Source organism: Rattus norvegicus, chromosome 1, assembly GCF_021556685.1.
Source record: "Rattus norvegicus strain SHRSP/BbbUtx chromosome 1, alternate assembly SHRSP_T2T, whole genome shotgun sequence".
Classification (NCBI taxonomy): domain Eukaryota; kingdom Metazoa; phylum Chordata; class Mammalia; order Rodentia; family Muridae; genus Rattus; species Rattus norvegicus.
In genome coordinates, this window is record NC_141534.1 from 63,750,633 (window position 1) to 63,778,426 (window position 27,794).

The 27,794-nt window shown below is 43.9% G+C and overlaps 1 pseudogene; it reads right to left on the reverse strand.

Annotated features, from left to right (window-relative positions):
- LOC148007125 (sperm motility kinase Y pseudogene) lies at nucleotides 1-26,566 on the reverse strand (annotated as a pseudogene).
- Between the last annotated feature and the right edge of the window lie 1,228 nt (nucleotides 26,567-27,794).

Here is a 27,794-nt window from a genome sequence, read left to right on the forward strand (position 1 = left end):
TCATTTCTGGGGGGAGATTCTGTTCTGCCCCAGGCGAGGTTTCTTTCTCCTTGGCATGCAGCAACACAGCTTTATCAGGGCATTTGCTATATTCCTGGTCCACCCCTTAAAACCTCTGTGCCGGACCCTGCTGGGGATGGGCTTATCCTCAAGTGGGGCTCTGTGGGAGAGTGGGTTGTCTTCTTTGATTTCCTTATTGCTACTCTTCTCAGTGAAGATGCTTGTTGTTTGAATGCATGGGACACTCACGGCACATTTGTGATAGTGGTCCTGTGTAGGTGTCATCGGTAGAGGCCTGAGACGACCAGCCACAGTGGATCTTTTGCCTCCTTTTGGATGAGCATTCTGGCCATAGTGAGATACGTGACCATGGGAGGATGACACCCGCAAGGTGCCAAGGACTGGCAGGCTTCCACTCCTCTTTGGTTCTAATCTAAAAGCAGCAGCAGGATCAAGGCTAGGGAATGGTGCTGCAACGGGACTCACTTGCTGTGCCTGGGCTGTGCAGCCATCCCCCTGGAGAGCCTGCTTTTGTAGAAAGAAATAAGTTGCCATTTCCTCATTATATTTTCTTTGTTTTAAAGAGTGTTTTACTACAGAGGCTTGGAATCCAATGCTTTTCATGGCATCCAAAATGGCCAGGTCTGGTGTGAGGGGAAGCATTTCTTCATAGGGACCTATCAATCCGTTCCAGTGTTCTTTGAACCAAGGGTGTTTCATCGCCTTTCTTGCTGTTGGTCTAAAGTTGGGATTTACCCTCAGTAATTTACTAAGGAGGTCCTCCAGTTCTTTTGAAACCCCACAGGGAGCAGGATATACCCCTGCCACTACTTGTCTTTGCAGTTCTTGGATGATCACTGAATCAAATGGGAGCTTTCCCACTACCATACAGTACAAGACCACTCCTATAATCCACATATCATTCTTCGGCCCGTCATACCGATGGCCAAGGAGGAGTTCAGGGGAACCAAAGGAGTACGTGCCGCAGTGGTGGTTTAGCATTTTTCCAGGTTGAAATTGGGTGCTAAGCCCAAAGTCGATGACTTTGACCTTTTTGTTTTTATCAATCATTATATTGTCCAGTTTGAGGTCTCGGTGAACAATCCCCTTTCCATGGCAGTAGCTCACTGCTGACAATATCTGTTCAAATATTTGCCGGGCCTCATCCTCCTCTATGTGCCCTGACTCTCTGATGTACTGGTAGAGTTCTTGGCCTTCCACCAGCTCCATTATGAGGTATATTCTCGTTTCCTTTTCAATAACTTGTATGAGAGACACTATGTTGGGGTGGTTGATCTTTCTCATTATGTTTGCTTCCATCATGGCTGGCTGGAACCACTGCTTGTCCTTTCGCAGAACTTTGACAGCCACCGGGGTTCCTGTGAGCCGGTGGTGGGCCAGGAGGACTTTGGCGTTGCCCCCTTGCCCAATTGTCCCCAATACTTGGTATTGGGAATGGAAGTTGCCCTCCTCAGAGATACTGGGCTCCGGTGTAGGGGTTGGTAACTCCTCCTCAGTCTCTGTAGGCATTTTATCAGTACTAATGCTACCTAAAAATAACAAAAATGGAATCAAATAATGAAAAAGATGGAGCAATATAGGAGCTAAAATTACACTTGTGGTACCTAAAAGAAACAAACAAAAGAAAAAGAAAAAAAACAAACAAAGACAAAGTAAAAACTAGACTAGAAAAATAGAGCAAAATTATGAAAAAGTTAAGGGGAAAATATGAAGAGTCATAAGTAAAAGCCACCCAAATAACCAACCCCAAAAGAGAAAGCCAAGAGCACACACATACTAAATGCAATGATGAAAATAAAAATCGTCATACTACAATAGGATTGAGCGGCCAAAGATGGTCAAAACTATGAATAGATGTTCATTGAAGAAAAAAAAAAACAGATGAAAGAAACGAGAGGAGAAAGAATTAGTATAAGACAAAACAAACAAATATAAAAAGCCAACACTTAAGGGAAAACTCCATTGAATTTCAGGACCTAGTGATCCACAAAAATCCACAACTCTCCAGAGCAAAATACTGAAAATTAAAATTAACCAACCACAAGGAATAAGGCAGTTAAATATCAGTGAACAGTAAACCTTAAACAAAGGCCGAAGAGTCAAAGTGTCACAAAGGGCAAATTTGTGTCAAGTCTAAGCCAATGATTGCTTGTACTCAATAAATAGAGAAACAGGAATAATGTAAAAGGATGAAACCGCAGGACATTGAAAATGGAGATAGCCAGACCCGGTGAGAGAGAGACCCAACCGCCTGGTCAGGTGGGCACTCCTGAGGCTGCAGAGCGGAAGAGACCACCAACACTGCTCACCCCTGCCCACATCCCTGGCCCAAGAGGAAACTGTATAAGGCCTCTGGGCTCCCGTGGGGGAGGGCCCAGGAGCAGCAGGACACCTGCCAGAGACACCGCTGGACCCTGAAGGAAACAGACAGGATAAACAGTTCTCTGCACCCAAATCCCGTGGGAGGGAGAGCTAAACCTTCAGAGAGGCAGACAAGCCTGGGAAACCAGAAGAGACTGCTCCCTGCACACACATCTCGGACGCCAGAGGAAAAAGCCACAGACCATCTGGAACCCTGGTGCACTGAAGCCCCCGGAAGGGGTGGCACAGGTCTTCCTGGTTGCTGCCGCTGCAGAGAGCCCCTGGGCAGCACCCCACGAGCGAACCTGAGACTCGGGACCACAGGTAAGACCAAATTTTCTGCTGCAAGAAAGCTGCCTGGTGAACTCAAGACACAGGCCCACAGGAACAGCTGAAGACCTGTAGAGAGGAGAAACTACACGCCCGAAAGCAGAACACTCTGTCCCCATAACTGACTGAAAGAGAGGAAAACAGGTCTACAGCACTCCTGACACACAGGCTTATAGGACAGTCCAGCCACTGTCAGAAATAGCAGAACAAAGTAACACTAGAGATAATCTGATGGCGAGAGGCAAGCGCAGGAATCCAAGCAACAGAAACCAAGACTACATGCCATCATCGGAGCCCAATTCTCCCACCAAAACAAACATGGAATATCCAAACACACCAGAAAAGCAAGATCTAGTTTCAAAATCATATTTGATCATGATGCTGGAGGACTTCAAGAAAGACATGAAGAACTCCGTTAGAGAACAAGTAGAAGCCTACAGAGAGGAATTGCAAAAATGCCTGAAAGAATCGCAAAAATCCCTGAAAGAATTCCAGGAAAACATAAATAAACAAGTAGAAGACAATAGAGAGGAGATACAAAAATCCCTGAAAGAATTCCAGGAAAACATAAATAAACAAGTAGAAGCCCATAGAGAGGAGACACAGAAATCCCTGAAAGAATTCCAGGAAAACACAATCAAACAGTTGAAGGAATTAAAAATGGAAATAGAAGCAATCAAGAAAGAACACATGGAAACAACCCTGGATATAGAAAACCAAAAGAAGAGACAAGGAGCTGTAGATACAAGCTTCACCAACAGAATACAAGAGATGGAAGAGAGAATCTCAGGAGCAGAAGATTCCATAGAAATCATTGACTCAACTGTCAAAGATAATGTAAAGCGGAAAAAGCTACTGGTCCAAAACATACAGGAAATCCAGGACTCAATGAGAAGATCAAACCTAAGGATAATAGGTATAGAAGAGAGTGAAGACTACCAGCTCAAAGGACCAGTAAATATCTTCAACAAAATCATAGAAGAAAACTTCCCTAACCTAAAAAAAGAGATACCCATAGACATACAAGAAGCCTACAGAACTCCAAACAGATTGGACCAGAAAAGAAACACCTCCCGTCACATAATTGTCAAAACACCAAACGCACAAAATAAAGAAAGAATATTAAAAGCAGTGAGGGAAAAAGGTCAAGTAACATATAAAGGGAGACCTATCAGAATCACACCAGACTTCTCGCCAGAAACTATGAAGGCCAGAAGATCCTGGACTGATGTTATACAGACCCTAAGAGAACACAAATGCCAGCCCAGGTTACTGTATCCAGCAAAACTCTCAATTAACATTGATGGAGAAACCAAGATATTCCATGACAAAACCAAATTTACACAATATCTTTCTACAAATCCAGCACTACAAAGGATAATAAATGGTAAAGCCCAACATAAGGAGGCAAGCTATACCCTAGAAGAAGCAAGAAACTAATCGTCTTGGCAACAAAACAAAGAGAATGAAAGCACACAAACATAACCTCACATCCAAATATGAATATAACGGGAAGCAATAATCACTATTCCTTAATATCTCTCAATATCAATGGCCTCAACTCCCCAATAAAAAGACATAGATTAACAAACTGGATACGCAACGAGGACCCTGCATTCTGCTGCCTACAGGAAACACACCTCAGAGACAAAGACAGACACTACCTCAGAGTGAAAGGCTGGAAAACAACTTTCCAAGCAAATGGTCAGAAGAAGCAAGCTGGAGTAGCCATTCTAATATCAAATAAAATCAATTTCCAACTAAAAGTCATCAAAAAAGATAAGGAAGGACACTTCATATTCATCAAAGGAAAAATCAACCAAGATGAACTCTCAATCCTAAATATCTATGCCCCAAATACAAGGGCACCTACATACGTAAAAGAAACCTTACTAAAGCTCAAAACACACATTGCACCTCACACAATAAAAGTGGGAGATTTGAACACCCCACTCTCATCAATGGACAGATCATGGAAACAGAAATTAAACAGTGATGTAGACAGACTAAGAAAAGTCATGAGCCAAATGGACTTAACGGATATTTATAGAACATTCTATCCTAAAGCAAAAGGATATACCTTCTTCTCAACTCCTCATGGTACTTTCTCCAAAATTGACCATATAATTGGTCAAAAAACGGGCCTCAACAGGTAGAGAAAGATAGAAATAATCCCATATGTGCTATCGGACCACCACGGCCTAAAACTGGTCTTCAATAACAATAAGGGAAGAATGCCCACATATACGTGGAAATTGAACAATGCTCTACTCAATGATAACCTGGTCAAGGAAGAAATAAAGAAAGAAATTAAAAACTTTTTAGAATTTAATGAAAATGAAGATACAACATACTCAAACTTATGGGACACAATGAAAACTGTGCTAAGAGGAAAACTCATAGCGCTGAGTGCCTGCAGAAAGAAACAGGAAAGAGCATATGTCAGCAGCTTGACAGCACACCTAAAAGCTCTAGAACAAAAAGAAGCAAATACACCCAGGAGGAGTAGAAGGCAGGAATTAATCAAACTCAGAGATGAAATCAACCAAGTAGAAACAAAAAGGACCATAGAAAGAATCAACAGAACCAAAAGTTGGTTCTTTGAGAAAATCAACAAGATAGATAAACCCTTAGCCAGACTAACGAGAGGACACAGAGAGTGTGTCCAAATTAACAAAATCAGAAATGAAAAGGGAGACATAACTACAGATTCGGAGGAAATTCAAAAAATCATCAGATCTTACTATAAAAACCTATATTCAAAAAAATTTGAAAATCTTCAGGAAATGGACAATTTCCTAGACAGATACCAGGTATCGAGGTTAAATCAGGAACAGATAAACCAGTTAAACAACCCCATAACTCCTAAGGAAATAGAAGCAGTCATTAAAGGTCTCCCAACCAAAAAGAGCCCAGGTCCAGACGGGTTTAGTGCAGAATTCTATCAAACCTTCATAGAAGACCTCATACCAATATTATCCAAATTTGATAATTCCACAAAATTGAAACAGATGGAGCCCTACCGAATTCCTTCTACGAAGCCACAATTACTCTTATACCTAAACCACACAAAGACACAACAAAGAAAGAGAACTTCAGACCAATTTCCCTTATGAATATTGACGCAAAAATACTCAATAAAATTCTGGCAAACCGAATTCAAGAGCACATCAAAACAATCATCCACCATGATCAAGTAGGCTTCATCCCAGGCATGCAGGGATGGTTTAATATACGGAAAACCATCAACGTGATCCATCATATAAACAAACTGAAAGAACAGAACCACATGATCATTTCATTAGATGCTGAGAAAGCATTTGACAAAATTCAACACCCCTTCATGATAAAAGTCCTGGAAAGAATAGGAATTCAAGGCCCATACCTAAACATAGTAAAAGCCATATACAGCAAACCAGTTGCTAACATTAAACTAAATGGAGAGAAACTTGAAGCAATCCCACTAAAATCAGGTACTAGACAAGGCTGCCCACTCTCTCCCTACTTATTCAATATAGTTCTTGAAGTTCTAGCCAGAGCAATCAGACAACAAAAGGAGATCAAAGGGATACAGATCGGAAAAGAAGAGGTCAAAATATAACTATTTGCAGATGACATGATAGTATATCTAAGTGATCCCAAAAGTACCACCAGAGAACTACTAAAGCTGATAAACAACTTCAGCAAAGTAGCTGGGTATAAAATTAGCTCAAATAAATCAGTAGCCTTCCTCTACAAAAAGAGAAACTAGCCGAGAAAGAAATTAGGGAAACGACACCCTTCATAATAGACCCAAATAATATAAAGTACCTCGGTGTGACTTTAACCAAGCAAGTAAAAGATCTGTACAATAAGAACTTCAAGACACTGAGGAAAGAAATTGAAGAAGACCTCAGAAGATGGAAAGATCTCCCATGCTCATGGATTGGCAGGATTAATATAGTAAAAATGGCCATTTTACCAAAAGCAATCTACAGATTCAATGCAATCCCCATCAAAATACCAATCCAATTCTTCAAAGAGTTAGACAGAACAATTTGCAAATTCATCTGGAATAACAAAAAACACAGGATAGCTAAAGCTATCCTCAACAATAAAAGAACTTCAGGGGGAATCACTATCCCTGAACTCAAGCAGTATTACAGAGCAATAGTGATAAAAACTGCATGGTATTGGTACAGAGGCAGACAGATAGACCAATGGAATAGAATTGAAGACCCAGAAATGAACCCACACACCTATGGTCACTTGAACTTTGACAAAGGAGCCAATACCATCCAATGGAAAAAAGATAGCATTTTCAGCAAATGGTGCTGGTTCAACTGGAGGGCAACATGTAGAAGAATGCAGATCGATCCATGCTTATCACCCTGTACAAAGCTTAAGTCCAAGTGGATCAAGGACCTCCACATCAAACCAGACACACTCAAACTAATAGAAGAAAAACTAGGGAAGCATCTGGAACACATGGGCACTGGAAAAAATTTCCTGAACAAAACACCAATGGCTCATGCTCTAAGATTAAGAATCGACAAATGGGATCTCATAAAACTGCAAAGCTTCTGTAAGGCAAAGGACACTGTGGTTAGGACAAAACGGCAACCAACAGATTGCGAAAAGATCTTTACCAATCCTACAACAGATAGAGGCCTTATATCCAAAATATACAAAGAACTCAAGAAATTAGACCGCAGGGAAACAAATAACCCTATTAAAAATGGGATTCAGAGCTAAACAAAGAATTCACAGCTGAGGAATGCCGAATGGCTGAGAAACACCTAAAGAAATGTTCAACATCTTTAGTCATAAGGGAAATGCAAATCAAAACAACCCTGAGATTTCACCTCACACCAGTGCGATTGGCTAAGATCAAAAACTCAGGTGACAGCAGATGCTGGCGAGGATGTGGAGAAAGAGGAACACTCCTCCATTGTTGGTGGGATTGCAGACTGGTAAAACCATTCTGGAAATCAGTCTGGACGTTCCTCAGAAAATTGGACATTGAACTGCCTGAGGTTCCAGCTATACCTCTCTTGGGCATATACCCAAAAGAAGCCTCAAATATAAAAGAGACACGTGCTCCACTATGTTCATCGCAGCCTTATTTATAATAGCCAGAAGCTGGAAAGAACCCAGATGCCCTTCAACAGAGGAATGGATACAGAAAATGTGGTACATCTACACAATGGAATATTACTCAGCTATCAAAAACAACGAGTTTATGCAATTCGTAGGCAAATGGTTGGAACTGGAAAATATCATACTGAGTGAGCTATCCCAATCACAGAAAGACATACATGGTATGCACTCATTGATAAGTGGCTATTAGCCCAAATGCTTGAATTACCCTAGATCCCTAGAACAAACGAAACTCAAGACGGATGATCAAAATGTGAATGCTTCACTCCTTCTTTAAATGAGGAAAAAGAATACCCTTGGCAGGGAAGGGAGAGGCAAAGATTAAAACAGAGACTGAAGGAACACCCATTCAGAGCCTGCCCCACATGTGGCCCATACATATACAGCCACCCAATTAGACAAGATGGATGAAGCAAAGAAGTGCAGACCGACAGGAGCCGGATGTAGATCGCTCCTGAGAGACACAGCCAGAATACAGCAAATATAGAGGCGAATGCCAGCAGCAAACCACTGAACTGAGAATAGGTCCGCTATTGAAGGAATCAGAGAAAGAACTGGAAGAGCTTGAAGGGGCTCGAGACCCCAAAAGTACAACAATGCCAAGCAACCAGAGCTTCCAGGGACTAAGCCACTACCTAAAGACTATACATGGACTGACCCTGGACTCTGACCCCATAGGTAGCAATGAATATCCTAGTAAGAGCACCAGTGGAAGGGGAAGCCCTGGGTCCTGCTAAGACTGAACCCCCAGTGAACTAGTCTATGGGGGGAGGGCGGCAATGGGGGGAGGGTTGGGAGGGGAACACCCATAAGGAAGGGGAGGGGGGAGGGGAATGTTTGCCCGGAAACCTGGAAAGGGAATAACACTCGAAATGTATATAAGAAATACTCAAGTTAATAAAAAAAAAAAGAAGAAAATGGAGATAGAGTTAATCATCCGAATGCAGAACCGTAAATAATCAAAGCAGTAATATAGCATGTAAGAACATAAAAACCACTAAAAAATGAAACCAGCAATCCATAGTAAATAAATAAATAAATAAAACAAAAAACAAAACCCCAATAAGGAAATAGCCAGTGGCGTGGCAATATGTGACCTAATTCTTTCTCTTGAAGTCATCCAAAAATCAATCAATCAAGAAATAGGCAGCCAGCCATCTCCATAGGCCTTTAAACTGATATTATGGGGTTGGCATACCAAATGCCTGGGAGCGACTGGTCAGCCAGCCCAGATACTTGGGCAGCTGCAGGCCAGTGAGAGAGCCTGTCTTGAAAATAAGGTTGAGAACCTACCTCAGGAACAGCAGCCGGGGTGACTTCTGGCCTCTACACTCTCTTGCACTGAGGTGCAGGTAATATAGATACAAGGGGCAAAAGGGGATGGGCACGTGCACACACAGACACACACACACACACACACACACATACACACACAGGCACTCACACAGGCACAGGCACACACACAGGCACACACACAGAACTACACAGAAGTGAACTTATACTCACACAAACTCTTACAAACACCCAGATTCACACAAAACACGCATACTTACACACAAGCAAAGCTGGAAAAACACATGTCAGACACATACACACATACACACAGGGATACACATACGCACAAGAAGACATACACACATACAAACACATACACACATACAAACCTGTAAACTCACACACTCCTACATATACTGACAAACACACAGGCAAAAGTGTACACGCACTCACACACAGGCCAATCTGTCAACACACACTCTCTTACACACACTGATACATACACATATACACAGTACAGTAAAATTCGACACAACCACACACAGCTCACTAGATACAACCAAGTCGCAGAGGGCTCCACTCCACACCTCCTCTCAAAGCACTCAAAGAATTCCAGGCCTGGCAACAGGTTAATATGTGTTTGCTGGGCCGCCTCACAATCGCTCCTCATGAGGTCACAATAGGACCTGTCAAGACATGGTTGGGAAGGACTCTGAGACTGTGGCTTCTATGGGCTATGGAAAGACTTTATGGTGTTAGAAATAAAACCCTGTAAGATGTTTAGCTGTCCATAGTTCTCTGTTTTGAATGTTTACTCTGCATCCTGCTTTAAAGTCCTCATGTATACACTCAGGGTGTCACGTTATCTTTGAATTCTGAAGGATTAGCCTCAAACTGATGGTATAGTTTTCTTTTTTTAAAGACAAAGCTGTTTCTAAACTGACCCATCAAGAGGACACTGTTCATAAGTCCTCAGAAAGGCTCTAGGTTATCATCAAACACCAGAGACAAAGCTGCAGGACTAGGCAGAGACTTGAGTTTGAATCCCCCAAACGCCAAATGGATGCATCAGCAAAGCTCATAAGCTTTCTCTGTGGAGAAGTTAACATGGACCAACAGATTAGAGGGCCAGAGCCCCAACCCATGCTGGGTGGACACTCTCCTCTGACATCCAACACAGAGATCTTTGTACAGAGATCAGGAGAAGGCTTCTCTGAATAGCTGTGCAGAGCACCTCAGGCTCAGGGACTCAGGACTGACACCCATAGAATGCTGTAGTGGAACCCTTTGTGATTCAAGGGCTCATCTGCCTGGGTCCCTGAGCCTCTAGAGATGATCCCAGGACTGGGCTGTCTCTGCTTATGGGCTCAGACAGGGAGGTGCCAGGGGGTTTGCCCTTGGCTCCTGGGAGTAGAGCAGTTTTTCTTACCCTGTCCCTGCTTTTTGAACTTTTCTTTCCTTGGGAAAATGGAAGGACTGGAAGAAGTCTGGCTATGGAGAGTGAGGCTGGCTGGGAAACTGCTCGCTGTTCTCCATTGTCATCCTGCTGGGGGTTTGGAGTTGTTGGCAGGTTAGCCTCTCCACCATTCCAATCTGCTTCTCTCCATTTAATCCATGCATCTCTGTCTCTTCGCTTCGTGACATGGTTGCACAAGTCCTACCTGTAGCTGCCACTCCAGGGCATAAGTCCCTCAGTGAGTGAATTCCAGATGGTTCTGTCTAGAGAGAAATTGTACAGGGTCGTTGCTCAGTATGTAGGAACATGGAAGAGGATACTGCACGGGAACCACACACATTTCATATAACATCAATCCACATACTCTGGTACTCATCGGTTCTATTTACACCTTTCGCGATTACTGCTATTCACTGTACTGTGAAGTGTGAATTTTTATTATGTTTCACTTCTGCAAAGGAAGAGACAGTGTTTAGCACTGGAGATCCAAAGGCCTAGCTGGAAGGGAGGCCTTGACACACAGGTGTGCTCCTGGGAAATAGCTCTTTCATAAAACACCCCGTTGAATCCCATGATGTATGGATTGCTCTATGCCCTATCTAGGGTTGACCTCAGTGTATATATATATTAACTTGAGTAATTTTTATATACATTTCCAGTATTCCCTTTCCCAGTTTCCGTGCAAACATCCCCTTCCCTCCTCCCCATCCTGCCCCCCTTGTCGCCCTCCTCCCAACAATCTAGTTCACTGGGGGTTCAGTCTTAGCAGGACCCAGGGCTTCCCCTTCCAATGGTGCTCTTACTAGGATATTCATTTTCCATGTTCCCTTCCCCAGCTTCCAGACTTTAGATGACTGGATGCCCTGACTGATTTTTACACAGGATAAAAGTCGGCTACATTTGTGTTTGATTATTAACAGTGCCTCTGGAACTAAACTCAGATCATCAGCTATTCCTTTCACCTCTGAACCATCTCAAAAGCTCACACTATATATTCTGTTCTGTCCTCAGTGTATCATGTATTGCTATAATCACCAGCATTGTTAAAGCAAGCCAAAGGAGATTTATAAAATCTTCAGATTTTGAAATTTACATTCACACAAAGCTTGTGCTACACATCATTAATCCCCCTTTCATGAGAGAGAAGGTCTCTTTACTGTCCAAACCACCCTTGTGTACAGGGTGAGTTTTAGGACAGCTTCAGTTTGTGGTAACACTCTGTCTCAAATTAAGCACACAACAGCAACAACCCAACCACACTCACACAGAAACACATGCATGGAACACACACACACACACACACACACACACACACACACACACACACACACACACACACCGAGCACTTTCCAGTTGCTACCCTTCCCATTCCTCAAGTGAGCATTCAGTGTAACTGTACTTTAATCTCACCTACCTCAGTCCTTCCAGTCTGTAGGCTTCTCTTAAACCCTCAGGAATTGGCAACTGACATCAGGCCGGTTTCTGCTTGCGCTTGGGGAAATTGGGTTGTGTTGCTTTGTTAATCTGTACTCCCTCATCCATCTTCCCCAGGCCCTGAGAAGATTCCATTAACCTCCTTCAGAGTACTTCAGTGTTTTTAAGTCATACTCAACAAAGTAAGAAACCATTTGGTTTGATTGCAGCATTTAGGATTGTGTTGAGTAGGTACCAGCAGAATGTACACTGTTTATGAAGTAGGTCTGTGAGTAAGGGCTAGGTGTAATTTTATCTGCTGAGTGAGTGAGTGTTTGCTCCATATCGTTACCCATTTTGGCTTCTTTGGTATTTTTATTCCTATAGACTAAACGGTTTGAGTTTGTGTTGGCTTCTTCTGTGATTTCAGTATCCAGCACCTCTGGACTTATCCTATAAGTATGACCAGATTAACAGGGCTGTTGATTTTCCATGGAGATGCTTGTTTACATTTGTACTTAATCCACATCTTATGTTCAAGAGGAGGGAGAGCAGCTTGCTGGCTTTGCAGCAACACACATTGACCCAGAGTGAAGGTTCTCTCTGTTACTGATTCAAATTCCTGAATCATCATGACATTTTGCATGAGCTATCCTCCACTGTCTCGGGCATTTGCGTACTCCTTTCCCAGTTGGTGACTCTGTTTGGGAAGACTCAGGAGGTGTGCCCTTGCTGGAGAAAGAATGCCAGTGGGGCTGGGCTTTGAGGTTTTAGTGCTCTGCACCACTCCCTGTGCACTCTCTGCTTTGTACTTGTGATTCCAGATGTGAGTCCTCTGCTTCCTGCTCCTTCCACCGTGCCCTGTAGTCATGGAACTTAACCTATGGTAACTGGTGGTCTGTGAAATAGGATCACTAATCGCCTACATGTTTTATAGTTTGCTGTGCTCATGGCATTTCTGTCACAGAAATACAAAGGTAACTAATGCAGAAGGGGATGTAATAGAGCTGTGTGATACCTGACCATGCCAGTTTGTGCTTGTTACTTGTTTTGGAAAATATGCAAGAATTCACAACTTTGAACTAGAAGTGGCCCAGTGCTCTAAGAAGAGTTTAATGGGGTATACTGGCAGGAGCTTGGGAGTCAGGAGTGCCAAGACCTATCCAGAATGTGGAAGCACAGGACAAGGGGATTCAGAAGGCAATAATATTTGTAACTGGCCTGGTATAATTTGTATGATGCTTTTACAAAAATGTGGCTTCCTTCAGCCCACATCCTAAAAACCTACCTGAGGCTAAATTAAAAAGTAATAAACAAATTTCTTCGATGAAAATTTGAAGAGAGCCCAGTATGGCCTCTGTTATACTGAGGTTATAGGACTTCAATGAAAAAGAGCAAATGGGGCAAATAGAAATGCAAAATGTATAGTTTACAGAGAAAAAGACACTGGGAAGATTAATATTATAGCCAATGCCTAGGCCAGAAGAGAGCCTGCAATTACTTAGGAGATTAGAACCTTAATAAGAGGCCATGTCTCCTCAGGTGATGACATCACTCAATTAACCTCGTAATCTGTGGTAGAAAGTGACTTACTTAGGGTTTTCCTGCTATTAACAGACACCATGACCAATGCAAATCTTATAAGAAGAACACTGCTTTGGGTTTGGCTTACAAGTTCAGCAGTTTGGTTCATTATCATCAAGGTGGGAGCATGGCAGCATCTAGGCAGACATGGTACAGGAGGAGCTGGGTGTTCTACATCATCATCTGAAGGCCGCTACTAGAAAACTGATTTTCATGCAGCTAGGACAAGGAACATAAGGGTCACATCAACAGTGACACACTTCCTCAATCAAGGCTACACCTATGCAATGAGGGCTCATCTGCAAATAGTCCCACTCCCTGGGCTGAGCATATTCAAATCAACACAGGAACATTAGGCATTTTCAGTTCCTGAAATCACCTGTGATCAGAAGCTGCTGCTACTGTGGGTCATGGGGCCCAGGGCTTTCCAGAAATCAGGCATCTTCTCATGTACTCTCATCAGTCACTGGGAGTAAGGAAGCTCAGCAAAGGACTGCTGTGTGGGCTGAGAAAACTGAGAAAGTTTGCTTGGGAAGGTGTGTCAATCTTCATCTCCACATGGAGATAGCATGGGGGTTACCTGACCTTACCTGACCAGTTTCCATGTTTGATACCCCTGGATCATATTCATTGTCAGGTAGGAAAGTGTTATTTGGCACCCAATGTCATGTTGTGCTTATCATGTACCCAAAGTTGATAGATGACTTAAGAATGTAGGCGTGAAAGGTATCCAGTTTCTAATCTGGAAAGGAGAACAGCAGGCCTTAGAGGAACAGGCCTCATGTGCAGAGGGATGTACCATCTGTACATGGTTGGGAGAAGCTCACAGAAGGTTAGTCAAACTTGTCTATCCAGTAGAGGTTAGTTAACTGTGAAACTATCACTAACAGTAAAGGTAACTTTGAACTCTGAGGAAGAGAAGGTTTGTTGCCATTGTTTGTGGACCATGCTTCAGAGGTGATGAGACACAGAGAAGCTGTGTCTTGGGTTCATGCCACGAAGCGTGCTAGCTGAGCACTTCACATCTTAAGTTGTGTATGTCGTCAGGGCCCTTACACAAAGGTGATCTAATGACAGTGTCATGCTTTATTTGTAGCAATCACATGAATTTAAATTTCCTACTTGTTCTTGTTCTTAAAAACTCACTGATTAGTTTTAGCTGAGACTCCTGGGAGTCTTCTCTCTCACATGCTGTAAGTTTTAAAGATTTGGTGATTAACATAAATAACTATTCATAGGTCAACACAGGGCCCACACTGACCTCACCTTGCTATCTGGAACTGTTACTCCTGAGCCAAGGGTCTCAAGGGTCTCTGCCTCAAAAAGAAATGTGGTAAAGTGATTTCATAATCTATTCACATTCCTTGTGTCATCCAGAACATCTGCTAGAATGAGAGGATCCTACTCTGCTCAGGACAATGTAGATAATGATTCCCCAGGAGGAAAGAAAGGGCCACTACCTGCCTCTGTGGGGCAGTCCCTGGTGTTCACGGTAATGTCACCCAACAGTCCCACCTTGAATCTGCTGTTCCACTTGAGCATGGAGCCTCCCTTTTATTCTGGGAGATAAACAGGAACCTCCAGCTAGGAACAGTGGTCCAAACATGAGGTTAAGTGAAGGCAGTTAGAATGGGGTATATACATTAAGGGTTTCTGATTGAATGGTTCTGAACTTAATGTACTTCCTACTAGAGTCATCTGTAAGTGATATGTAAGCTTTGTATTAAAATGTACCTTTAGGTCCAAGATTTCATTGTAGGTTAATGCCCTACACTCTCTTAAAGATAATTTAAGAACTGCATAAAGAAGAGAAAATACTGATCAGAAAATGTTCCTAGGTGTACAGGATTGGTTTACATGTGCAAGTCTCTGTGCTCAACTCAAAGAGCACACAATATGCATTAAGAAAGTAGATGATAAGAACTCTCTTTCTTTCTCTCTCTCTCTCTCTCTCTCTCTCTCTCTCTCTCTCTCTCTCTCTACCTCACTTTCGATCTATCACTCTCTCATGGGTGTGTGTGTCTGTGTGTGTGTGTGTGTGCATGTGTTTGTGAATCTGTGTCTGTGTGTCTGTCTGTCTGTCTGTCTGTCTCTCTCTCTCTCTCTCTCTGTGTGTGTGTGTGTGTGTGTGTGTGTGTGTGTGTGTGTGTGTGAAGGTGAGCTGAGGGTCTGCATGCCGAGTTGGAAAAAGGATCCCATGTTGATTGACTCCCACCTTGACAAGTATCTTGTTGTTGGGATGACCAGCATGTGACTATTGGGACAAGATAGAAGTATTTACAAAGCCAACAGTTTTGACTGATTTATGCAAATTAGGGCAGATTTGAGAGTACACTTAAGAGGTTTAAACTTTGTTTGAAAAAACTAAACAGTGTTCTTGGAAGAGTTTCTTTGGAGTAGACCGCCAAAGGCCAAATTTTATCTGATTGCTGGTGAGCACCTGTGGGTTTTTGTGTTCCTTATGTAGTATCCCTTAGGTTTGGGTCAGACAATGTAAACCTTATCATTTCCACTGTTTTTAACATCTCAAATGATATCCAACGTTCTAGGTGCCAATCCACAAATGCCCACTCCTACATCTTCTCCCTCCTCCCTCCATTTTGCCACTATGATGCTGCTCCTAAACTCACCCAACTTTTCGAAACCCACCACTCCAGCCTCCTCCTATGTTCGAGCATCACATCTCCACAGGACCAAGGGCCTTCCATCCCATTGGTTTCAAATAATGCCATCCTCTGATATATATTGGTTGGTGGTCTATTTTCTGGAAGCTCTGGGTCATCAGCCAGCATATATTGTTCTTCCTCTATTGCAGGACCTCCTCTGTCACAGGACATCCACTGTTTAAGCACCACCACTACCTCAGGAAGTCCACTGTCTGTGTGTCAACTCCACTGTTACAGGACCACAAGTGTCTCAGCACTTCAACTATCACAGCACTTCTACTGTTCAGGAGCTCAAAAGTCTCAGCATCTCAAGTGTCACAGGACCTCCTTTGTCCAAGAACTGGACTGTCCAAGCAACACTACAATTGCAGGACTTCCACTGTAGGAGCACTACAACTATCTCAGGACACCCACTGTCCTATAACCTCCACTATCCCAGGAATTCCACTGTCATAGCACCACCAACTAAAGTGTTTCAGGACATCAACTGAAGCAAGATCTCCCATGATTCTGCAACTTCACTGCCACAGGATCTCTACAGTGACAGGAATACCCCTGTATCAGCAATTCCAATTTTGCAGGACCTCCACTGTAGCAGAACCTTCAATTGTGCAGCAGCTCCCCTGTAAGTAGATTGACCGCCATGATATCAGTGCCTCCACTTTCAAAGGACCTTCACTGTCACAGAACCGGCGCTATTCCATGCCTCCACTCTCGCAGGACCTACCTCTTCACAGGATCTGCACTGTTGCAGCAACTGTAATTTCAATTTTTCAAAGTCATTGCTGGTTATTAGATTTGAGGCTGAATGAAATGTGATGCTACTTTTGACAGCATAAGATTTTGTTCTATAGCTCTTGTGATAAATGCCATGAGTGCTAGGACCAGTAACCTATGGAAGACTTCATGAGCTCATACCACTCTCCACCTCACTTTGTGGAAGCTGGTGTTTTTAGAGTGTGATAAACTTCAGGTGAATGGATTCATTCAGCTGCACCACGCTCTAGAGTGGTCTACACAGCAGTCATATTGAGTCCTTGCTGGGAAGAGAAGAAATCCAGAAGAGGGAGAAGGCTTGGGTTGGGGGAAGAATCATAAAATACTTAGAGGATATAAGAAGGTAAGAATTATGGGGAACTGGAAAACAGAGCCAGAGGAAGAATGAGCACAGAGCAAACTGGGAAGGACAAAGTACAAAGGCACGTGGGTTTTGCCATCTGCGTGTTCTCTGGACAATCTCCCTTGGCCTCATTTCTGGGAGAAAACTCTTCCTCCACCCCCTTGTAATGTTTCATTCTTGAAGGAAAGCAGCAACACAACTTCATCAGTGAATTTCCCCATTGTAATTGGTTCATCCTTTAATGCCTCTGGGAAATCCCCAGCTGGGGAATGTCCTGCTCTCTGCTGAGAGACAGCCGGAAAGTAGGTTGTCCTCTGTTTTCTCGTTGCTACAGCTCTTCTAAGTGTGGATGATTGTTGAGTGAAGACACAGGACACTTCTGGTGTGTATGTATGCTTTGTTCACTGTGGGTGTTGTCGGGAGTGTCTTGAAAAGAAGAAGGGCATGCCCAATGGCTCTTTGCTTCCCCTTTGACTAGCCTTATGATCATAGAGATACACTAGGCGATTGGAAGATGAGGAGAACAATGTGTCTATGTTGTGTTCACTTCTATTCCTATTTAGTCCTAGAGGGAAATCAGCAAGGGTAGAGAATGGGACCGTAACTGGACAAAGCTGCTGAGCCTGTGTTGTGAAGCAATTCCTGTGTATAACTTGCTGTTATATTAAGCAATAGGATGCCATGTTCTGGTTATACCTTTTTGATGCAATGAATCTATAAAATTTTACCTCAAACCTCAATATATTAAGTTTCTTCCTCTTTTGGAGTATCTGGCATGGGAGGGATCACTTCTTCATAAGGATTTGTGAACTTCTTCCAGTTTTCATTGACCAGGGGTACATCATCACCTCTGAGACTGTCAGCCCATAGTTTGGATTGACTTTTATTAAGAGGCTAAGCTGCCACTTCTGACACCCCACAGTGAGCAGGGTACACACCTGCTACAACCTGTCTTCTGAACTGTTGTATGACAACAGAGTCAAATACAACAGTGAAATATAAGCCTACTCCTAAGATCCATACGTTGTTGTTTTTTTTTTTTTTTTTTTTTTTGCACCATCATAAAGTTGTCCTAGGAAGAGATCAGGTGCACCAATAGGGTAAGCACCATGCTGCCAGTTCAGCATTTGCCCAGGTTTGTCTTGAGTTGAAGGCCAAAGTCGATGCTTTTGACTTTTCCGTTCTTCTCTAACAGAATATAATCTGGTTTCAGGTCACTGTGAACTTATACAGTGCCCATAGCCATAGATAAAGCCTGCTAACATTTGCCTAAATATTTCCTTGGCTCCTTCCTCCTCTCGGTGGAAAGAATTTCAGATGTATTTGTAAAGCTGTAAAATTTCAACCAGTTTCACGATAAGTTATTAGAATTGTCTCAGACTCAATTGGAGAAGCAAGATGATGTTGGGGTGGATGAAAAACTTCATTATATTTGCCATGGTCATGTTTGGCTGGCACCATTGCTTCTTCTTTGCATGCAATTTGATAACCCCTGTAGCAGAACTTCCACTGTCCCAGCACCTGAACTATCCCAAGACCTCCACAGTAAAAGGACCAATATTGTGGTAGGGCTTCTGTGGTCAGGCAACTCCTCTGTCTCAGACCCTCCAAATTGCAAGACCTTTACGGGCACTGGAAGTCACTGTCCATAAACTTCCACTGTTGGAATACCTCAACTATAACAAGGACCTCTACTATTGTACAACCCCCTTGTCATAGCACGTCTATTGTTACAAAGTAGTCCACTGTCAAAGGACCTCCATGGTCTCAGCCTCACCACTGTTACAGGATCTCTACTGTCTTAGGACCGCTGCTGTTGGAGGACCTCCTGTCTCTCAGCAACTTCAGTTTGTTGGAGCTCTCCTATCAGAGGACATTTACATTTTCTGTACTTCCAGTGTCACAGCTGTTATAAGAACCTCCGTTCTCACAGGACCTCCAGTGCGTCAGTACCTCCACTGTCCAAGGACTTTTATATTGTAGGACCTCTACTGTCCTACAGAATGTCCACTGTCGCTAGATTTCCACTGTCACAACACCGCAACCATTACAAGAACTGCAATTTTGGCATGACCTCCAGTGTTCCAGCCCCTCCAGTGTCATAGGACCTCCACTATCACAGGACATCCACTGTCTCACCAAGGCCAATTTAAAGGACCTCTACTATAACAGGATATCCACTGTAGCTGGACTTACACTGTTGCAGTACCTCAACTGTTGCAGGACCAACAAGGTTGCAGGACATAGACCCTCTCAGCAGCTAGAATTTGCAGGACCTCTACTGGCACAAAAATTCCACAGTTGCTGGAGCTCCACTGTCACTGCAAATGCACTGTCTCATGATATTCACTGTTGCTGGACCAGTAGTGTGGCAGCACATCCATTTTTTCCAAGCCCCTCCACTGACGCAAGACTTCCACTTTTGTAGCACCTTCACTGTCCAAGCAAACCAACTCCTGCAGGATCTCCATTGTCTCAGGGCATTCACTAATGCCAGCTCTCCAATGTTGTAGGATATCCACTTTCACAACAGCTAGAATCTTGCAGGACCTCTACTGGCAAAGACAGTCCACTGCTGCTGGCTCTCTACGGTCAGTGCCAATGCACCGATTCATGACCTCCATTGTCACAGGACCTCCACTTTTGTAGGACCATCACTGTCCAGGCAAACTGCAGGATCTCCAGTGTCTCAGGACATTTACTGGTGCAGAGCCTCCCTTTATTCCAGACTTCAACTATTCCAAGGTCATCTACACTGTCTTAGGACCTCCAATATTGCAGGACCTCAAATGTCCCAGGACCTCAGGTGACATAGCACCTCCATTGTCCCAACACCCTTACTGTCCCAGAACCTCAATTTTCCCACGACCTATTCAGTTGCATGACCTCCAAATTTGGAAGAACTGCACGGTATGAGAGCCTCAACTGTTGTAGGACCTCCAATGTTGTAGGAACACAATATTCCTACACTGGACCTACACTGTCCATCACCTTCACTTTCCTAGCACCTCCACTCTCACAGGACCTACACTGTTGCAGGAACTCCATTGTCTGAGCACCTGCATGTCTCAGGACCTCGAATGATCCAGAACCTCTAATGGTGCAGGACCTCCACTGTCACCAGACTTCCACTGTCTCAGGACATCCACTCTATCACCAACTAGACTTTTGCAGAACTTCTACTGGAACAGGATCTCCATTGTGGCTGGTCTTACATTGTCTAAGGCCTCCACTATCACAGACTTTCAGATGAATTTGTAAAGCTGTAGAACTTCAAAGAGCTCCATGAGAAGGTATAGACGTGTCTCAGACTCAATTCCTTGGTGAAGCAATATGAATTTGGGGTGGATTAATATCTTCATTATATTTGCCATGGTCTGGTCTGGGTGGCATCCTTGCTGCTTCTTTCCATGCATTTTGATAACCATTGTAGCAGTACTTCCACTGTCCCAGAACCTGCACTACCCTAAGAACTCCCTTGTCACAGGACATCCACTGTGGTAGTACCTCGGCTGTCAGGAAACTCCACAGACTCAGTACCTCCAAACTGCAAGATCTCTACTGGCACAGGAATTCTACTGTCCCTGAACATCCACTGTCACAGCACTTCAACTGTTTCAAGGACCTCTATTGTCGCAAGACCTCCTATATCACGGTTATAAGGACCTGCATTGTCAAAAGACCTCCATTGTCTCAGCCCTTCCACTTTCTCAGGACCTCCAAGCTGCAGGAACTCTACTGGCACAGGTTATCCATTCACACTGCTTTTCCACTGTTGCAGGACCTCAACTGTTATAAGGACCTCCACTGTGGCAGGACTTTCAGTGTCTCATCAACTTCATGGTGAGCAACACCAATGTGCCAGACCTCTACTAGCACAGGATATGCACAGTATCTATACTTAGACTGTTGCAGTACCTTAACTGTTGCAGGACCTCCAATTTAGAACATGCACTCTTTTAGCAGCCAGACTTTTGCAGGACCTCTACTGTCACAATAATTCCTCTGTTGTTGGACCTCCACCATTAGTTCAATGGCACTGACTCATGACATCCACTGTTGCAGGACCTCCAATGTTGAAGGATGTTCACTGTTGCAGGGCATTCCCTATCAAAGGACCTCTGTTGATGCGGGATCTCCACTTTCACTGTTCTAGCAAACCAACTATTGCAGAACCTACAGTGTTGGAACAACTGCATTGTATCAGGACATTTACTGTTGCATGACGTGTAGTGTGGAAACACCCCCATTTTTACCAGATCTCAGCTGTCCCAGGCCCATCTCCACTGACTGAGGACCTCCAATAATGCAGGACATCCAATATTTCAGGACCTCAAATGTGCCAGGACCTCAACTGATGAAGGATCTCCAATATCGCAGCACCAAAACGGTCACAGGACCTCCATTGTCCCATCACCTTTACTGTCCCAGCACCTCCACTCTCACATGACCTACAATGGTGCATAAACTCCAATGTCCGAGCAACTGCACTGTCTCAGGACCTCGATTGTTCCAGAACCTCCAATGGTGCAGGACCTCCACTGTCACCAGATCTCCACTGCCTTAGAACATCCACTCTATCACCAACTCGACTTGTGTAGAACCTCTCCTGGCACAGCATCTCCATTGTGCCTGGTCTGACATTGTCTCAAAACTTCAGCTATCACAGGAATTCCACTGTAGCAGGACCTCCTCTGTCTAAAGACAACCCCTATTGCAGGACCTTTACTGTGCAAGGAACTCCACTGTTGCAGGACATCCATTCTTGCAACACCTGCATTGTCTCAGGACCTCCACTGTACCAATCCCATCTCCAATGTCTCAGGACGCCCACTCTTTCAGGACCTCCACTGTTGCATGATCTTGAATGTAAAAGGACCTTCGCTATCTCAGTGCCTCCACTGTTGCACGAACTACAATGTCTCTCAGTGCCTCCACTGTTGAAGGACCTACAATGTCACGTGTGCTGCACTGTTTTATCAACACCACTATCACTTATTACAAGGCTTTGCTGGTTATTTATTTTGAAGCTTAATGGAGAATGATGTTACTTTTGACAAAATAAGAATTTGTTCCAAACCGCTTGTGATTAATTGCCATATGTGCAAGGATCAGTTGCCCCTAGAAGATTGCATGAATCCATAGGCCTCTAGACCTCACCTTGTGGGAACCGTTTCCTTTTGGTGGTGATACCGTCCTGGTAAAGGCATGGGGTAACAGGACAACTCTGACGTCTGGGGTACACATCAGTCATATTGAGTCCTTGTTCGGAAGAGGAGAAATCTAGAAGAGGGAGAAGAATTGGCGGAAGAATCATACAGTACTTAAAAAGTTAAGACAGAAACGATTTTGCAGAAATGGATACCAGAGACAGAGCTAAGCAACACAGAGCAAACTGGGTAGAACAAAGCACAAAGGTACCTGTCCTTGCCTGCCTGCCGCTTATTTTTTGGATGCTGTCTCCAGCCCTCATTTCTCAGGAGAGATACTGTCCTGTCCCAGGAGAGTTTTCTTGCTTGATTGAGCACAGGAACACTGCTTCCTTTGGATATTGATAATTTCTTGGACCATCCCTTGAATCCTCTTAGCCAGCCACTGATGGGGACAGACTCGCCCTCTCCTCATGCACAGAGAGATAATAGGTTGTTTTCTGTGTTCTCGTTGATGCTTCTGTTCGGCCTGAGGCTGCTTGTTGAATGAAGGAAGAAGACACTCTGGCATGTATGTTTTGTCCAGGTCATCTGTAGTGGCCTGAGAAGAAAGCCAGTCCCAGTGGTTCTTCTGAAAGCTCTATGACTAGAATATGGACAAAGGCATGAATGAGGCCATGGGGTTGACAAGTCCAATGTGTCAATGGTGGGTTGGTTTCCACTCCTCTGCAGTCCAGTCCTACAGGGACAGCAGCATAATCATTAAGGGTAGGGAATGGAGCCATTACTAGACTCACTGTCTGAGCCTGGGTATGAAGCCAGCCATCAGAATTGCCTGTCCTTCCAGTAAGCAGTTGGATGCCATGATCCGCTTAGACTTTCTTTGATGTAAAGAATCTTTGTCTTGTGTTTTGAATGGAACATGTTGTACTACTTCCAAAATTCCAGGGTGTGGCCTGAGAGGTATCATTTCTTCATAGGGATTTGGGAAACGCTCCCAATCTTCTTTGAAGCAGGGGTGCATTATCATGTCTATGACTGATGTTTCTGGGTTTGACTGTTATTAAATGCTAAGCAGGTCATCTAGCTCTCTTGACACCCCACAGTGGTCAAGATGCACACCTGCCACAACCTGTCTTTTCAGCTCCTATATTAAAACAGAGGTAACTTTTTCAGCTACCATAAAATGTAAGACTAACATTCATATGTGGTTCTTTGGACCATCATAAGTATAACACAGGAAGAGTTCATGGGCATCAAAAGTGTTAGCACTGTAGTACAGGTTCAGCATTTGCTCTGGTTTGTCTTGGGTACTAAGGCCAATGTCGATGATTTTGACTTTATTGTTCTTATCCACCATTTTATTTGTTTTGAAGTCCTGTATTTATTCTGTGCCCCTGACAGTAGATCCAGGCTGCTAATATCTGCATAAGTATTTCCCATGCCTTGTCTTTCACTATGTAGCCATACTTTCAGATACATTTATGAAGACATTGAACCTCACACAGCTCCATGACAAGGTATCTACTTGTTTTCGTCTCAATTATTGAAGATGATGTTGGAGTGGTTAACCACAATTGTCATCATTGCCATGGTCATTATTGGATGGCATAAGTGCTTCTTCCTCACAAGGACTTGGAGGCCACTGTAGCAGGACATCCACTGTCTTAGCACCTGCTTTTTCCCCACACCTCCACTGTGCTGACTGTCCAAGCCTATTTTGTGCTGTCTTGCCTGTGAACTTCCTGCCTTTGCAGAAGGAAGTAGGATGCCATGGTCTGGTTATAATTTTGTTCAGTTGAAGTGTCCTTAGTTTCCAGCACTTGGAATCCTATATATTCCATTGCTCTTATACTTACAGGGTCTGGCCTGAGGGGGATCAGTTGCTCATAGGGATTTGGGAACTGCGTCTAGCCTTAGTTGAACTAGGGTTGCATCATGACCACAGTGACTTTTGGCCTATATCTAGGGTTGACTGTCATTAGAAGGCTAAGTAGGTCCTTCTGACACCACACCAGAGGCACCACACACTCCTGCTACAACCTGTCTTCTCAACTCTAGAATGAAGAGAGAGTCAAATGGAAACTTTCTGACTGCCATGAAATATAAAACTCCACCTAAGCGTCAAATTTAGTTCTTTGGAACGTCATAAAATTTGCCAAAGAAGAGTTCAGGAACACAAAAAGTATAAGTACTGCAGTGCTGGTTCATCATTTACCCTGATTGGAATGGGATACTAAGGCCAAAGTTGGTAATTTTGACTTTCCCATTGATGTACAACACAATATTCTTTGGCTTTAGGTGCCTGTGAAATATTGTGTGCCCATAGCAGTAGCTCATCACAGCTATTATTTACACAATATTTTGCTGGCCTTGCCTTGCTCTAGATAGCCATACTTTTGGGTGTATTTGTAAAGCTGTTGCCCTTCAAGCAGCTCCATGAAGAGATGTATTGTTTTGGTCTAAATTACTTGAAGAATCGAGATGATGTTGGGGTGATCAACCATCATCATCACTTCCATGGTCATTGCTGGCTGGCATTATTTCTTCTCTAATACAAGGACTTTGTTGGACACTGTCACAGGAACACCAGTGTGGTAGAAACTCTGTTGTCAAATCAACTCCACATTCTCAGGGCCTCCAAATTGCAGGGCCTCTCCTGGCACAGGACATACACTTTCCCTGTAATTCTACTCTCACAGAGTCTCAACTTTTCAGGACCTGAACTATTGTAGGACCTTCACTGTTGCAGAAAATTGATTCTCTCAGCAACTAGTATGTTGCAGGACCTCAGCTCGCAGAGAAATTCCACTGCCGCAGGACCTGCAATGTCAATGTAAATCTAGAGTCTCAAGACCTCCACTGTTGCAGGAGCTCCAGTGTTGTAGGATGTCCAATTTTGCAGGGCCATCACTGTCAAAGGACCTCCTCTGTCACAGCCTAGACCTTCAGACTTAACTCTAAAACTAGTGGCATTCAAATAGCACCATGACAAGGTACTATCTTGTCTCAGACTCAATTCCTTGCATAGTGAAATGAAGTTAGAGTGGTCAAAAATCATCATCGTTACAAGCACTTTGATGTGCACTGTAGCAGGACATCCACTGTTCCAGTGTGGCTTCTGTCCCAGTACCTCCACTATCACTGGACCTCCAGTGTCATAGGACCTTCTCACTAACAGCGGCTGCATTGTCAGGACCCTCAATTTTCAGGACATCTACTGTCACAGTATGTGTACTGTTGCTGGACTTTCATTGTCACTGCACCTAAACTGTCACAAGGTCATCCAATGTCACAGAGCAGTGTCTCAGCACCTCTACTCTCCCAGGACCCCACAGTCACAGGACCTCCAATAACTCAGGAAATCCAAGTTCCATTACCTCAACTGGCACAGCATGTCCACCCACTGATGTTGGACTTTCACTGTGGTAGCACCTCAACTATCACATGAAGCCCACTATTGAACGACCTCCACTTTTCAGGACATCTATTTCCTCTGAAACTAGAATTGGCAGGACCTCCTCTGTCACAGTACGTCTACTGTCAAAGCACTTCCACTATCACAGGACCTCTAGTGCTGCAAGGCTTTCACTATTATAGCATTTCTATTGTCGCCACACCTCTACTGGTTCTCCTACACCTGTACTGTCCCATCACCTCCTAGGTCAAAGATCCTGACTCGTGCATCAATTGAAGTTTTTCAAGACCTCCATTGTAGCAGCATATCCACTGTCCCAGCTGCTACTCCACTGTCAAAGGACCTGAAATGTCTTAGGAACTCCACTGTTACAGGACCTCAACTGATGAAGCACCTCAACTGTCACAGTACCTCCACTCTTGCAGTACCTCCAAAAACTCAGCCACTCCACTGTCACAAGTCTTCCAGTTTGAAGGAACTCGACTGTTGCAGCACCTCAACAGTTGTCGAAGCACCATTGATATGGCACTTCCCCTGTCCTGGGACCTCCATATCTTCTACTCTATATTCTGAGGACCTCAACTGTTGAAGCACATCCACTGTCCCAGGACCTCCATTGACAATGGACCTCATTGTGTCAGGAACACCACTTTTTTTTTATTAACTTGAGTATTTCTTATATACATTTCGAATGTTATTCCCTTTCCCGGTTTCCGGGCAAACATCCCCCTCCCCTCCCCTCCCCTTCCTTATGGGTGTTCCCCTCCCAACCCTCCCCCCATTGCCGCCCTCCCCCCATAGACTAGTTCACTGGGGGTTCAGTCTTAGCAGGACCCAGGGCTTCCCCTTCCACTGGTGCTCTTACTAGGATATTCATTGCTACCTATGGGGTCAGAGTCCAGGGTCAGTCCATGTATAGTCTTTAGGTAGTGGCTTAGTCCCTGGAAGCTCTGGTTGCTTAGCATTGTTGTACTTTTGGGGTCTCGAGCCCCTTCAAGCTCTTCCAGTTCTTTCTCTGATTCCTTCAACAGGGGACCTATTCTCAGTACAGTGGTTTGCTGCTGGCATTCGCCTCTGTATTTGCTGTATTCTGGCTGTGTCTCTCAGGAGCGATCTACATCCGGCTCCTGTCGGTCTGCACTTCTTTGCTTCATCCATCTTGTCTAATTGGGTGGCTGTATATGTATGGGCCACATGTGGGGCAGGCTCTGAATGGGTGTTCCTTCAGTCTCTGTTTTAATCTTTGCCTCTCCCTTCCCTGCCAAGGGTATTCTTTTTCCTCATTTAAAGAAGGAGTGAAGCATTCACAATTTGATCATCCGTCTTGAGTTTCGTTTGTTCTAGGGATCTAGGGTAATTCAAGCATTTGGGCTAATAGCCACTTATCAATGAGTGCATACCATGTATGTCTTTCTGTGATTGGGTTAGCTCACTCAGGATGATATTTTCCAGTTCCAACCATTTGCCTACGAATTTCATAAACTCGTTGTTTTTGATAGCTGAGTAATATTCCATTGTGTAGATGTACCACATTTTATGTATCCATTCCTCTGTTTAAGGGCATCTGGGTTCTTTCCAGCTTCTGGCTATTATAAATAAGGCTGCGATGAACATAGTGGAGCACGTGTCTCTTTTATTTGTTGAGGCATCTTTTGGGTATATGCCCAAGACTGGTATAGCTGGATCCTCAGGCAGTTCAATGTCCAATTTTCTGAGGTACCTCCAGACTGATTTCCAGAATGGTTTTACCAGTCTGCAATCCCACCAACAATGGAGGAGTGTTCCTCTTTCTCCACATCCTCGCCAGCATCTGCTGTCACCTGAGTTTTTGATCTTAGCCATTCTCACTGGTGTGAGGTGA